At 37.1% G+C, this 14,075-nt stretch overlaps 1 long non-coding RNA gene across 1 annotated transcript; it reads left to right on the top strand.

The window, feature by feature from the left end:
- The first annotated feature begins 6,949 nt into the window (after positions 1 to 6,949).
- On the top strand, positions 6,950 to 7,842 carry LOC118489293. The gene is made up of 2 exons (XR_004887033.1): positions 6,950 to 7,418; positions 7,500 to 7,842. It is a non-coding gene; the product is annotated as an uncharacterized LOC118489293 (long non-coding RNA).
- The last annotated feature ends 6,233 nt before the right edge of the window (positions 7,843 to 14,075 follow it).

Here is a 14,075-nt window from a genome sequence, read left to right as displayed (position 1 = left end):
TGTTGTACACTTTGGTTGGAGATAATAAAATCTACTCAGATCATGTTTTTCCAATTAAAAATGTAAATAAATCTTTGATTGACAAAGTCTTTGAAGACAATACAAACAGATTTTTGGGAAAAACACTTCCAGGAATTGTGGTAACACAATGTGATCCAATTCCTAAGGCTGAGATTAGGAAACAATTTGGTAATCAAAAATCTCCAATCACTCGACAACCTACTGCTTCTAAGGGTAAACAACCACAACGAGCTCCAAAGCCAAAGGCTAAAGTTGAATCAAAAGGAGCTCGTTACATGAAGAAAGGAAAAGATGTTAAGTTTGTAGCATCAAAAGGTACAGATAAAATTGAGACTTTTGAAAACAAATCAAACACTGATTTTGTACAACAAGTCAAGATTTTGAAACGAAACAGTGATAACAATTACACCCAACACACAAACGGGTGTGATGAAAAAGCAAGTATCTCAGGTTCTACAAGCTCAACATCTGGTAGTCGATCAAGTTCTCCTAAGTCTGTTGAAAGGAGAACTTGTTTCAAATGTGGAGAAATTGGGCACATTATCAGAAATTGCCCAAATGCTCCAAAGAAGAAATTTGTTGAGAAAACTCCACCTGAAACAGTTCACCCTCAACGTCGGTCAGTTTCACCTAAACAAGATAAACGAACTGTAAAAGAACAAGAAACTAAACAACGACGTAAGAACATAAAAACTGTTGAAAAAGCTTTAAAATCTGAAGTTAAAACAGTACAAAAGGAACCAAGTGTGTCACAACCTGTAAAACCAGAATCTTCAAAAACTGGTAGGCACAGACAAACTTGGTTACCTAAGTCGGGTGACAATTCAGGGGGAGCAGTTGTTCTTGAAAACCATCAAGAGATAGAGCTTACGTATCGTGATGCCAAGGGACGACCCAAGACCACTAAGGCTTGGGTCCCCATTCTCAACTGATGTGTTTATTTGACATGTGCAGGATGTTCTAGGAGGAACTATTAATAGTCATTGGATTGTTGATAGTGGAGCATCCAGGCACATGACTGGCGACTTACGGCTCCTATACGATGTGAGAAATATTAGAGGAGGGTATGTTGCTTTTGCGGGTGATAAAGGAGGGTACATCACTGGAGAAGGAAGTATCTCCAATGGTATCGTGTGCTTTGATAAGATCAATTATGTGAAGCAAATTGATCACAATCTTCTGAGTGTGTCGCAAATCTGCGATAAAAAGTTCTCAGTAATTTTTGATGATGCTGGCTGCTATGTGCTGAAACCTGGATTCAAAATTCCACAAGAATGGATTCTCTTATCGGCTCCGAGAGTTAATGATCTTTATATTCTCGACATGAGCCAGGCTATTACAACATCTGCACAAGTTACTTGTTTTGTCTCAAAAGCCACAGAAAAGGAGTCTATATCTTGGCACAGAAGAATGGGACACATTCACTTGAGAAAGATGAACCATTTGGTGAAAAATAATCTTGTGAATGGTGTGCCTGTGAGAAGTTTTCATCTACAAGATATCTGTGTCTCGTGCCAAAAGGGGAAGCAAACAAAGAAGTCTCACCCTTTGAAGAAAATCAACACTGTCAGCATGCCTCTCGAACGTCTTCATATGGACCTTTTTGGACCTATGAAGCACAAGACAACGTTTGGTGATGCTTATTGTTTAGTAGTTACTGATGACTACTCTAGATTTTCTTGGGTATCTTTTATGGCACACAAAAGTGAAACTCCTGGCATCCTCAAGGATCTTCTTACAATGTTGGAGAATCTCTATACGTTGAAAGTGAAAAGGATCCGAAGCGACAATGGAACTGAATTCAAGAATCAAGTTATGGATGAGTTTTGTACTTCTAAAGGCATTCTTCATGAGTACAGTTCTCGTTATACTCCACAACAAAATGGTGTCGCTGAGAGGAAGAATCGGACGATTATTGAAACTGCAAGAACAATGTTAGTAGAGTCGGAACTCCCTATTCAATTCTGGGGAGAGGCTGTATCGGCTGCTTGCTACACGTTGAACAGAGTTCTTACAGTAAAGAGACATGTCAAGACTTGCTTCGAACTCCTTCAGAGAAGGAAACCGGATCTTTCTTACCTTGAACCGTTTGGTGCTCCTTGTACTATGATTGAGCCGGATGGAAAGTTTGGTGCAAGAGCTATCGAGGGTTTCTTCCTTGGATATGCTACTCCGAATTTTCGTGTTTGGAATCTAGCTACTAAAAAGATTGAGCTATGGAGCGAAGTTAGGGTTCAAAGGTACACGAGTCCTGTTAGGGCTCCGGGTGATCCGTGGATGTTCGATTATGATGGGCTATTTGACTCCTTCAATCTGCCAACCTTTGACGAAGAATCAGCAGCGGCTCGGATGTTGTTGGAAAGTGACAACGCTGCAGTCTCGCCATTGGTTAGACCTATTGTTGTAGACTCTCAAGCTTCTTCGTCAGTCAACAATATGGTTCAAAATGAGGTTTATGAAGATGTTGCTGATTATAATGACTCTTCTGAAGATGATGAATATCATGATGCAGCCGAAGGATCTTCAGCTCCAGCTGCTCCTGTTCAAGGTGCCTCTGGTGATACACCTCATACGCAGAATATAGATACTGCTGAAGGGAATGCATCCACCTCTAACCACATTCCTGGTGTGGAGTTGGTTGTTGATCTTAATCTGAATAATTTGGGTATCAATGCTCGTGTGCCAGATAATCCTGAAATGAGGATTCACGATACCCATCCACAGCAGAATATCATAGGAGATGTCCATCGCGGTGTGCAGACGCGTAATCAGCTGAGAAACAACCGGAATGCTGGTTTGTATTCAGCTATAAGAGAATCTGGTCAACAGAATGACTGGTCCTTCGCGTGTTACGTGTCACAAGAAGAACCAAAATCGTGGAAAGAAGCATTGAAAGATAGTGCCTGGGTTGAAGCCATGCAAGAAGAATTACAGCAATTTCACAAGCTTGGTGTTTGGAAGCTTGTTGAAAAGCCTGAGAATTACAAGAAGATTGGCACTCGATGGGTCTTCAAATGCAAGAAAGACGACCGTGGAGTGGTTATTCGCAACAAAGCTCGTTTAGTCGTTCAAGGTTTTCGTCAGATAGAAGGGATCGACTACAACGAAGTCTATGCACCAGTTGCACGTCTGGAAGCTATTCGGATCTTTCTGGCTTATGCCTCATTCAAAGGATTCAAGGTTTACCAGATGGACGTCAAAAGTGCATTTCTACATGGTGTGGTTGAAGAAGAGGTATATGTCGAACAGCCTCCAGGTTTTGAAGATCCTGTTCATCCCGATCGGGTTTGGTTGCTCAACAAAGCTCTTTATGGTCTTCATCAAGCGCCACGAGCTTGGTATGCAACCTTATCTACATATCTGCTGGAGAACGGTTTTCGAAGAGGTCTTATCGATTGTACTCTCTTCATCAAAGAACAAGATGGAGATCTTCTTCTGGTTCAGGTATATGTTGATGATATTATTTTTGGTTCTACTAATGATGTTCTGTGTAGGAATTTCGAGCGCATCATGCAGGATAAGTTCGAGATGAGTGCTATGGGGGAAATGAATTTCTTTTTGGGTCTACAAGTGCAACAATCGGAGTCTGGGATATTCATCCATCAGACTAAATATGTTGGAGACATCTTGAGCCGGTTCCAGATGTCCGATGCAACGCCCATTGGTACCCCACTGCCAACTAATCACGGAATTACTCCTGACTTGAAGGGTGAACCAGTTAGCCCTTCATACTATCGCGCGATGATCGGATCCCTTATGTACCTCACAGCATCAAGGCCAGATATAATGTACCCAACGTGCCTGCTTGCCAGATATCAAGTCAACCCGAAGGCCTCACATCTTGCTGCTGTCAAAAGGATTTTTCGTTATTTGAAGGCTTACCCCGACACCGGTCTGTGGTATCCTAGGGATAATAACTTTGACTTGGTCGCATTCAGTGATTCTGATTTTGGCGGATGTAAAATCGACGGCAAATCCACAACGGCTGGATGTCAGTTTTTAGGAAATCGCCTAGTCACTTGGCAGTGCAAGAAGCAAACGTGTGTCGCTACATCAACATGCGAAGCTGAATACATTGCTGCCTCAAGTTGTTGCTCACAAGTTCTCTGGATCCAACAACAATTGCGGGACTACGGTTTTGAATTCCTAACTACTCCTATATACGTTGATAATTCTGCTGCTTTAGATATCACTAAAAATCCTGTGCAGCATTCAAAGACCAAACACATCGAAATCAAATATCACTTCATACGTGATTGCTTTGAGAAAAGGCTAATCGATGTTGTTAAGGTCCACACCGATGACCAACGTGCCGACTTATTTACCAAAGCTTTTGACAAATCTAGATTTGACTTCTTATTATTGGTAAATGGCATTAAGGTCAAGCAAGAGTAAACCAACATTGGAAAATCATTTTTGTAAATATCTTTGTGTGTTTTTAAATTTATCTTAGTTTGTTGATTTTAGGGGGAGTAAATCCAAAAATCGGAAAATACAAAAACATCGAAAAATTTCAAAAACACAAAAACAATAGAAAAACAAAAATGAGTTTCCTGACGAGCAAAAGAGAAAATGATAGTACATCAGTGGTCTATCCAAACCTCTTTTAACCTTAAATGAAAAGCGATAAGCAGCTCTATATAAGATGTATCGGTAGGCTCACAATCATTTTAAAGTGTGCAGGGTGATATAAATCTTAATCGACTGAAGACCAGGTGGGAACCATTCATTGGCATATGGTCTTAGTACCGAAATTTCGTTTGATAGATTGCCGAGGTTCTGAGATATTCGGTCTTTATGCTGCTTATCATCTGGGTATCATGGTTGTATCTTTTACCGAAAAATAACGGGGACGCAAGTCTAGATCTTCCATGATACTATACATACGTGTACATATTGCATACTGCATTCGACCTCAATAAGTGATAAACAATCACATGTCCAAATCAAATAAGTGATAAAATATCACATTTATCCGGGTGTCAAGTTCGTCTCTCTGCTGTACGGAAGTACTGACCTGTTCACGGACTTGCACCTGTGCCCTCATGCATACGAAAATCAAGTTCCTCATCAATAAGTGATTATATCACATAGGGCTTGTTTTCAAATCAAAATAAGTGAGTATCTCACAATTTATACGGTCAAACAGATGATAATCGGTATACTCACCGGTAAGATGAACCCTCGTGCATACCTTGATACGGGAATGTGTCGTGATGTGGATGAACACCGGTCGGTAAGTATAAATCATACCTTAACGTATCCCCTCGCCATGATTACATCTGATAAGTTGAGCTTAAGTGGACAACAATACCGATAATTGTTATAGGATGCTTATCTTAATGTTAACTAACTGAACAACAAGAGTGTTTTGGTATGACCGTACACTGATATGATTCTCTTACCCTCGAAACTCGCAAAAAGAATGTTTGTATATATTTATTTATTTACTGCTTAACTTTTATTGTTTTTCTTTTAAACAGTTTCGTCGTTTGATGCATATCAGCACGACATTAGCGGTGATGTCGTTTGATAACACTCAAAGGATTTTAAATTGTTGTCTTTTACTTTCAAAAATACCAAAAAGATTTTAGGTGTGTTTTAATATAAACTTTATAAAAGCCAAAAAGATTTTCTTTCTACTTTATTTTCGATCGTACGATGTTGGAGCTCGAGTCTTCGTTACCTGAAACCTGAACGAAAACCGAATTGACTAAATCTTCATAAACGGTCGAAATTTGCATGGTTTTGAAAGTTAAAGACTTAAATTGACAAATTTATTAAACTTTCAAACTGTCGGACGGTGTTTGATTGTGACATGGTCATTCGTGTGTCATTTGCTTATACTATGTTCCAAGTAGTTGTTCTCATTATGCGTTTAGATTTCTTGCATGTGCAGATTCTAAAGGCTAGGAGAACATGGTCGATGACAAGCTTTGGAATGAAGACACGACGAGAAGGCGCTCAAAAGATGAATATGATCGAGTTGCCGCTGGCCATCATCAACACCACAAGGATCTCACTTCATAAAGATAAAGTCCATTCACGAGCATAACTCAAGGGGGAGCTTATGTTAAGGGGGAGTTTGTCAACACACTTCCTACATGATACGGGTAGTTTGTTGATACACTCTCTGCTTTCGAGACGTGAAGACTTTGAAGATCCTCCGACATTGAAGACTTGAAAGGACATCAGAGTTTTGGTAACTCGAGGACCAAAGACCGTCGAAGTTCGAGACGAGTCTACAACTATAGAAGATAAAGACAAAGCTACAGCCAAGGGGGAGTTTGTTGGTGCACTTGTGTCTGTACTTTGTCTGTATTCGGTCTGTATGTAACGATGTCCTGATTTGTGTTGTAAGTTGACCAAGTCAACCATCCTCCGGTTTGACTTGGACAACAGATTGTATGTTGAAAGATGTTCTGATCGAAGGATAGTTCCTCGAAGGATGGTGTTAATCCTTCGAGGTGCACGAAAGATATGGTTCGACTGATTAGACCTCGAAGGATGATCCTTCGAGGTCAATGCTCATCTTTCGAACATCTTGTGATCGATAGATGATCCTTCGGACCATCTATCGGATCCTTCGATCCAGACTTCATGAGCTGGGTATATATACCCATGCATGTGTTGAGTTTCGGTAGATAGATGCACACAGACAAGAGATAGAGAGCTTGAGAGCATTCTGCTGGAAACACACACACACACTTGAGAGTTTACATCTTTGGTTTTGTAAACATTGTGCTTGTAACCGTAACTTTCATACGTATTAATACAGTGGTGTTAATCGGTGAAACCTTGTGTGCTTGTTTCTCTACTTGCTTCATTCCGGTTTGCCTACTAGCTTGGATTCCGCACTTGCTAGTGGGTTAGTATAACAAGGTTTAGGTTGTTCTCGATCCTCCGAGAAAAGGGACCTACAACAAGTCTGGTTCGAAAAGAGATATAGGTGGCTAAAGGTGCAGTTTTTCATCCAAGGGCTTTTAAATGGATCTCGTGGTCCGGCCAATGTTAATTTCGTCACTTGGAGAGACGGTAGTATCCCAACTAAATTCAAAATTGGCTCTTGTGCGGAGGGGAATGCAGCTTCGTGACACTAAATGGTATAGAATCGGGAAAAGGTTTAGTCATATCTTCGATATCTTGGAGTTTTTTCAAGCAAACGGGTCGACAAAGAATTGTAAAACGGTTCTGGTGTTTGTGGCCATGGCAACACTATGGACCTTATGGAGTGCTAGGAATGCTCAGGTTTTCAAAGGAAGGTTTGAGCCGTGGTTCAAGATGGGAGTTTGAGATGCCCAAACTTTGTTGAAGTTTTTTCAAATTTACGCTAAAGCTCACCCCTTGGCCCTTGCCATTATTACCACTAATTGTTGACATTGATCTTGGTTCACAAGGTTATATTTTTCTGTCATTATTAAAAGCATACTTTTGACATTTCCCAAGTTGACTGCTAACTCCTGTTGTTACAATGACAGGTATGGAATGTCAACGAACTTGTGAGCACACACATATACTCCAAGATCCAGTTTAGTTTTTGGCGATACCCTACTATGTCCAAGGTAACGTTTTTTTTTCTTCAGAAGAGTTAAGAAAAATAAAAAATATAAAGAAAAAAAGTATGGTTAGAGGTGGAAAAATGCACGGGTTGGGAAACAGACCTAAATTCATAGTTTTATATATGGTCTGAAACGGGTCACTCTGAAATATTTTTTTTATAGACAATTTGTTTCTTCCTAACTGTTTCTTCCTAAAGTTCCTTAATAAAAGCTCATTCTCGACCACCATATCTTATACTTCAACTGCTCTAGGTCTTCTTTGGACAAAAGGCATGATCATTTACCTCACGTGTCTAAAGTGTGTAGCCGAGTTACATCTGATTATTAGAAACATGTCTTAACCATTTTGAAAAATATAGAAAGGAAATGACTTAGTACTTTAAAACAGGTATTATTTTCAAGATTTATTCGTGAAGCTTAATTGATCTTAATTTATTTATTTTTGTTCTTGACTAGAGAGGGACAAATCTGTTTGTTGACATAAACGGGTCGCTTGACCCGAATTTGTTTTTCGTTATACGTGTGATTTGGCCCAGATTTAAATATTTGAACAAACATCTGATGCAGGTCTATATAGCATAGAGTTAACGATGCAGGTCACATGTTATGTTAACCGGTACATATTAATTACCAGATGACTTTTATAGTATGGGCTGTATGATTTTTTTTTTTTTTGCCATAAAAACAAATTTTGGGTTTTAATCAATTTTAGAATTTTGCTAATGAAATTGTTGTTTATTATTTTGTAACACCCGTTCTTATAATCCATGGTTTAACGTATATTTTACGAAAACAATCATGTGATTAAGATTACATATACATCGGAAATACGGGTTTATTAAAACTTTTACAAATCATAAGTTATTCTACATAACGTGATCGGGTTCGTCGTTAAAAATTTACAACGAGGCGATGTGCGGAAGCATGTGTCTATATCATGTTCGGTTCTTCGTTGAGCTTTATCGTCTTCCGGCGTCTAAAAAGCACCTACATTTCATAAACATGAAATGCTTTAGTCGAACGGCGTTTAAAACATATCTAAATGAGTCCGGAAAACAAAATTAATTAAAATGCATTTTTGTACAGTGTCCACCGTAAATTACGGTGGATACCGTAATTTACGGTAGCCCCTGTTTTACTATGTTTCCACCGTAAATCAGTAGAGAACTGGCGTAACACTTTCAGGCTCCACCGTAACTTACGGTGCCCACTGTAAGTTACGGTGGCCTCTGTGACAGATTCTTCCATTTTGCCGTTTTTGACACGAAAACTTTCGTATCTTTCAAACCGCTTGTCCGTTTGACCTACCGTTTCTTCCTACGTGTTTGTAATTTGATTCCCCATCCTATGGAGTTAAAATCCAACATCCGGATTAACAAAAATTTCATACTTTAACTCTTCGGCTTATTACTCTTTTTACCGGCTTATGACCCGTTCGTGGTTTCATTATCAAACATGGTTATGGCCCTTGTTTCTTCTATAAAACATATTATTATAATTATTTCCTATTATACAAGGTTCAATTCACGGGTCATTACACATTCTTAACCCGTTTCGCTAAAACTTCCATTTTGACCCATTAAGGGTATTTACTCATTTTTGTCTAGAACTTGTACCTTTTCTTTTGTCGCTACAAAATTCCATATTGAATTAACTACAATTATTCCACCACAACTATTTTGTGGTGGATATATCATAACTACAAGCTCATGTTATTTCCTGTGATTACAAAACTCAACAAATAATTGTCAAATGTTATGACCCATTTAGTCTAACCGACTATTTGTCCGTATGAGATGGTATTTAATTGCCATTTCATCCCCTTAAACCCTTTTCAGGTTTTTCTTTGAACTTGTTTCACTCAAACCGTTTTTTTTTATTTATTTGTCATTACATGACTAATTTACCATTTTATTCCTTTTACTATAGTCATGATTTCATACCATTTTCCATCATTCCGACTCTCATTGAATCATGTCGAAATATCATATACCAACCATTTAGTAGCATTCATATTAATACCTGAAATTAGTAACTTCGCAAATAATGTAAAAGGGGCGTAAGTTATACTTACCTCGCATCCGAACTACGTTTTTCCTTTCCTTCTTGATTCGTTTGACCCGCTCCCTCATCAAGCTTCCACCTAGCTTGTTACGCGTCAAACTATCATCATCGTTTTCAAGGTGGTTAGTTTAATCATAATTTAATACGATTATTTCACCTTACACATTTCACATTAAAAATTAGCATTTATCGTAGTATAGGTCAGTTTGACTTTTTAAAAGTCAAATGCCCATTAGTATACTAATTTGCATATTCGAGTTCATCAACTAGTGCTAGCATTCTTTAATTACCCGGTAGGCGTTATCTTTAGACCACCGTTTTAACCAAAGTTCTAACCACAATTATCATATGTAGAACTCTTTTTAATCATATTTTGCATAGTAACCAAAACATCACAATTAGGTGTTTTAGCTACAAAAATTCTAGTTTCGTGCCTTCTTTGAGGCATTTCAACAAACACTTTAAGGGCAGAATTTTACATGTGTATTTATCAAGTCTCTAGCTTATCTCTTAGCCAAAATTTTACATAAATCAACCATCTTACAAAGTGGTTAACTTCTATAATTTCTGAAATCACTTCAAAATTGTCAATTTACACTAGATCAACAATCTATTTCCTAGTGTTCATCAAATTTCACATAATTCACTAATCACCTACAATGGTGATCATAGTTTTCACTAAAAATTCACATGATTTCAGCTTGTGTTTGTCTAGGGTTTGTCCCTAAACTCTATAGTAGTTCCTAAATCATCATAACATACACATGCAACTAGAATCTCAGATTATTCCCAATTCATGAGAATTTCAAGTTGAAAGATTTCTCAAAATTTTACATACCTTGTAATCCCCTTGTGATGAGGATCAGGAATCTATGTTTAGAATTCGATTTGAACTTGGATTGAACCTTCAATTTGCAAGATTTCTGAAGTTCTAGGGTTTTGAAGGAGTGGGGGTCGCCCCCTGCTTGCTCTGATCGACCAGACCCCCAAAATGGGGTGTTTGGTTTAGTTTTTATTTGTTTAATAAAAATCAAGTTTCGATTTTAACATTATTGGCCCCTCTAATTTGGTTAGTTAATTAAGTAGGGCACAACCTACATTATTTCTAACACTATTCCCCACTTATTAACTAGGTTAAACATTCCTAATTGAATTAGTGGGTTTTGGGAATCTATGACTAAGTTTAGTTTAAGTCCCGTTAACTCGGGCCTTCTATAAACTTTATTTCCCAAACGCATTCTTTTCTCTTTTTATTAAATATTGGATATAATTATATAATAATCCTAATATTTTCTGGCTTAATTTTTACCACTAACGGTTCCTTAGCCATCTGTTAGTATTAGCGTGGTTTGATCACCAAACCCGTTTTTGGGGTGTTACATATTTGAACCTGTGTATGTTCTCATATATGGAATACATGGAATACTGAAGATGTATAATCACACGTTTTTATAGAAGGGAAGATATTGTGTACGAAATAAACATTGAAAGTGAAGTGATAATGGTGGCTATTGGTTTGTATTTTCTCTCTCTCTGATTAATGTACAAATGACTTGACAAAATGATGTTAAATATAATTGTATAACAGGAAACTAAGCACCGTGACTACTTGCTAATGCATATAAACATATTAAAATGGAGTCCATTTTTATGTGAAAAGGTGTTAATTTTATCAGTAATAACAACAACAAATTTTGGTTATATTTTATTTTAAACGACTCAATTCAGGTTGTGTTTTATTTTAAACGGGTCAATTCGGGTTAACGGGTCAATTCGGGCTGCGTTTTATTTCAAATGGGTCAATTCGGGTTGCATTTTATTTCAAACGGGTGTTATAAAAATTTAGTTAAAAGGGTAACAGGTTGAGATTCATAATGCATACTTATGTCATTAAGACATTAAAATACCCGTCCACTAGACGGGCATTAAACTAGTTGTATTGGATCATGACACACAATTCATTGCACACTTTTCAAGAAAAATCAAGACATTTGAGTGCTAAGCTCTAAATTATTGCCACATATCACCCTTAAACCAATAGACAAAGCAAGAGAACTATTAAAACTCTAAAGGTTACGCTATGAGCTTGTATCGTTGATTTTTAGGAAGTTTTGATAGCTTTTTAACTTTAGTAGATTCTTCATATAACAATAATTGTCATTCAAGTATTGAGATGACAGCACTACCTTGAAATATTATACAACAGAATGTGTCGAACACATCTTTGAAAGTTGTTCAATACTAGCATAAATCATATGCGGATAAAAAAGAAAACCATATGGAATTTCAATTTTTGGATTATGTTTTATTTAAGCTCTCTCCATAAAAAGGTGTAATTTCTTTCTGGCTTGCACACATTGATTCTGTATTTCATTGGCCCTTTCAAAATCACCGATTGTTTTTTTATTTTTATACACAATAGTCTCTGGATGTTTATTATTTGCATAATTAGTCCCTGCAGAGATGAATAGAAAAGAATGCTCTTATGTGCAAAGCACATGACCATATTTAACAAAAAAAAAAAAAATTAACAGGGCTAAGCTCAAAGAACATAACGTGCAAGATTTTGAAACGTTAAGTACAAAATTCGTTAATTTTAAAGATAAATGACACCGCCTGAAAAAGGGTATAAAGATAAAGGACAAAATTTGCAATTCACTCAAAAAAGAATGAATGGTCCAGATTAGTTAATTTTGTTTACAAAAACCACTAGATTCACTCTTGAACCCTACCCTACTATGTATATATATATTGGGAAATAAGGTATTTAGTACAAACAAGTTGGATTTTATTGATTGGAGTATAATCTTTACTCCGAATATATATAGTGTTACAAAATTAACGTTTTAATTTAAACTTTTTGAGTCCATGGCGTTTTGGTTGTGTTTAGATAAATCAAATTATACACGCAAAAAGCAACTTTAAATCAATTTATACCCTATTATGTTTAAAATTTCGCGTTGCTTCGTCTCAATTGAAAATGGGTTTATCTAAAAGAGTTGATGATGGGCCAGTACATTTACTCAAAAAGTGTGGGCTCCAAACTGGATTTGGGTCAGAGATGAGGTTTGGAAATAAGTTAAGAGCGCAAATTTTTAATCAAGGTTAGCAAATGAAAAATTAAGAGCGCAAATTTGTTATCAAGTTTAGCATATGAGAAATTGTAGATCCCGCCACAATATACGGGTTAGAGTCAACTCATTATATAACAATACAAAAAGTAACTTGGGTTACCACCTAATTATCTAACCGTCATGTCCATACAAACACCCTGTTTAAGTTAAAGACACGGGGTGGTCATATGTGAACAGATATGTCTATCGTAAACCGTCATGAACTTTTGGTTGGCGGTTATGCCAAATCCAAAATATAAACACAAAGCCACACATACAATTTTAATTTGGTTGATCATATCGTATGTGCTTCAAAGTGGTATATATCCTACTGCGGATCAAGAACAACAAAGAATAGAGGAATTATATACAATCAAAATCAAGAAAGCTTTCTTCAAGTTCTTTTTTTTGAAACCTTGATCAAACAAGAACTTCCATTCTTGATCTGGAATGAAAGATTTCTGGGTTTCCGTTCATCATATCAAAGAAAAACTTTTTCAATAATCAGATCATAAAATCAACAAAATAAGATCGGAACATGCGGAAGATTCTGAAAATCCAAGACATAACATGGTATCAACATTAAACAATTCCTCAAAGAATATCATACAAGCGTGAAGATAAACAAAGGAAAGGGTACGCCGGAGTATCAAACCCTAGAGATGCATGTTGCATCACCGTTGTCTTCCTCTTCCTTTTCAAACCGTTGATTCATCCTAAACCCGCCGCTTCATCGTCGACCAAATCGTCACACCCTTTTAGGGTGACTAGATACGCTTCCAACCCGGGTCCCCTCTTATGATGGTGTGATTTAGTCTGCAACAAGTGTGGTGGTGGTGATGGCTTTAATCGACGAGATTTGAGGTTTTGAAGTGATTAAATTTTTGGGTTTGATTTGGCGACAAGGTTTAAAGCCGGTGGTGAAAGGTTGTGGTGGTGAGAGAGGGCTGTATCATATTGTGATTTGTGTTTGAGATTTTAAAATGGTTTTGTTGGAACGGTGGATAGGGCGGGGATCCTGATTATTGGTTTTACTGCGACAAATGCAGTACACCATTTGAATGCAGTACAAAGTTTTATACGTGGAAATGCAGTATAGGGCATCGTGGTTTTGACTTTTGATGGTCAAATATGCACCATATTTTGTTATTTGATATCTATGTTTTGGAATGGGATCAAATACAAACACTTAAGTTTGTAAGAACCATAAGAACCAATACATAATTGACAAGTGTCCATCAATAAAAAATTAGTTTAGGGGTAATTTAGACTTTTTGACCATATTTATTTATAACTAATTAAAAATAATTACAAAAAA

Source organism: Helianthus annuus, chromosome 17 (assembly GCF_002127325.2).
Source record: "Helianthus annuus cultivar XRQ/B chromosome 17, HanXRQr2.0-SUNRISE, whole genome shotgun sequence".
In the NCBI taxonomy this organism is placed as follows: domain Eukaryota; kingdom Viridiplantae; phylum Streptophyta; class Magnoliopsida; order Asterales; family Asteraceae; genus Helianthus; species Helianthus annuus.
The sequence above is the reverse complement of the archived record's forward strand: the minus strand, read 5'-3'. Positions and strand labels throughout refer to the sequence as shown.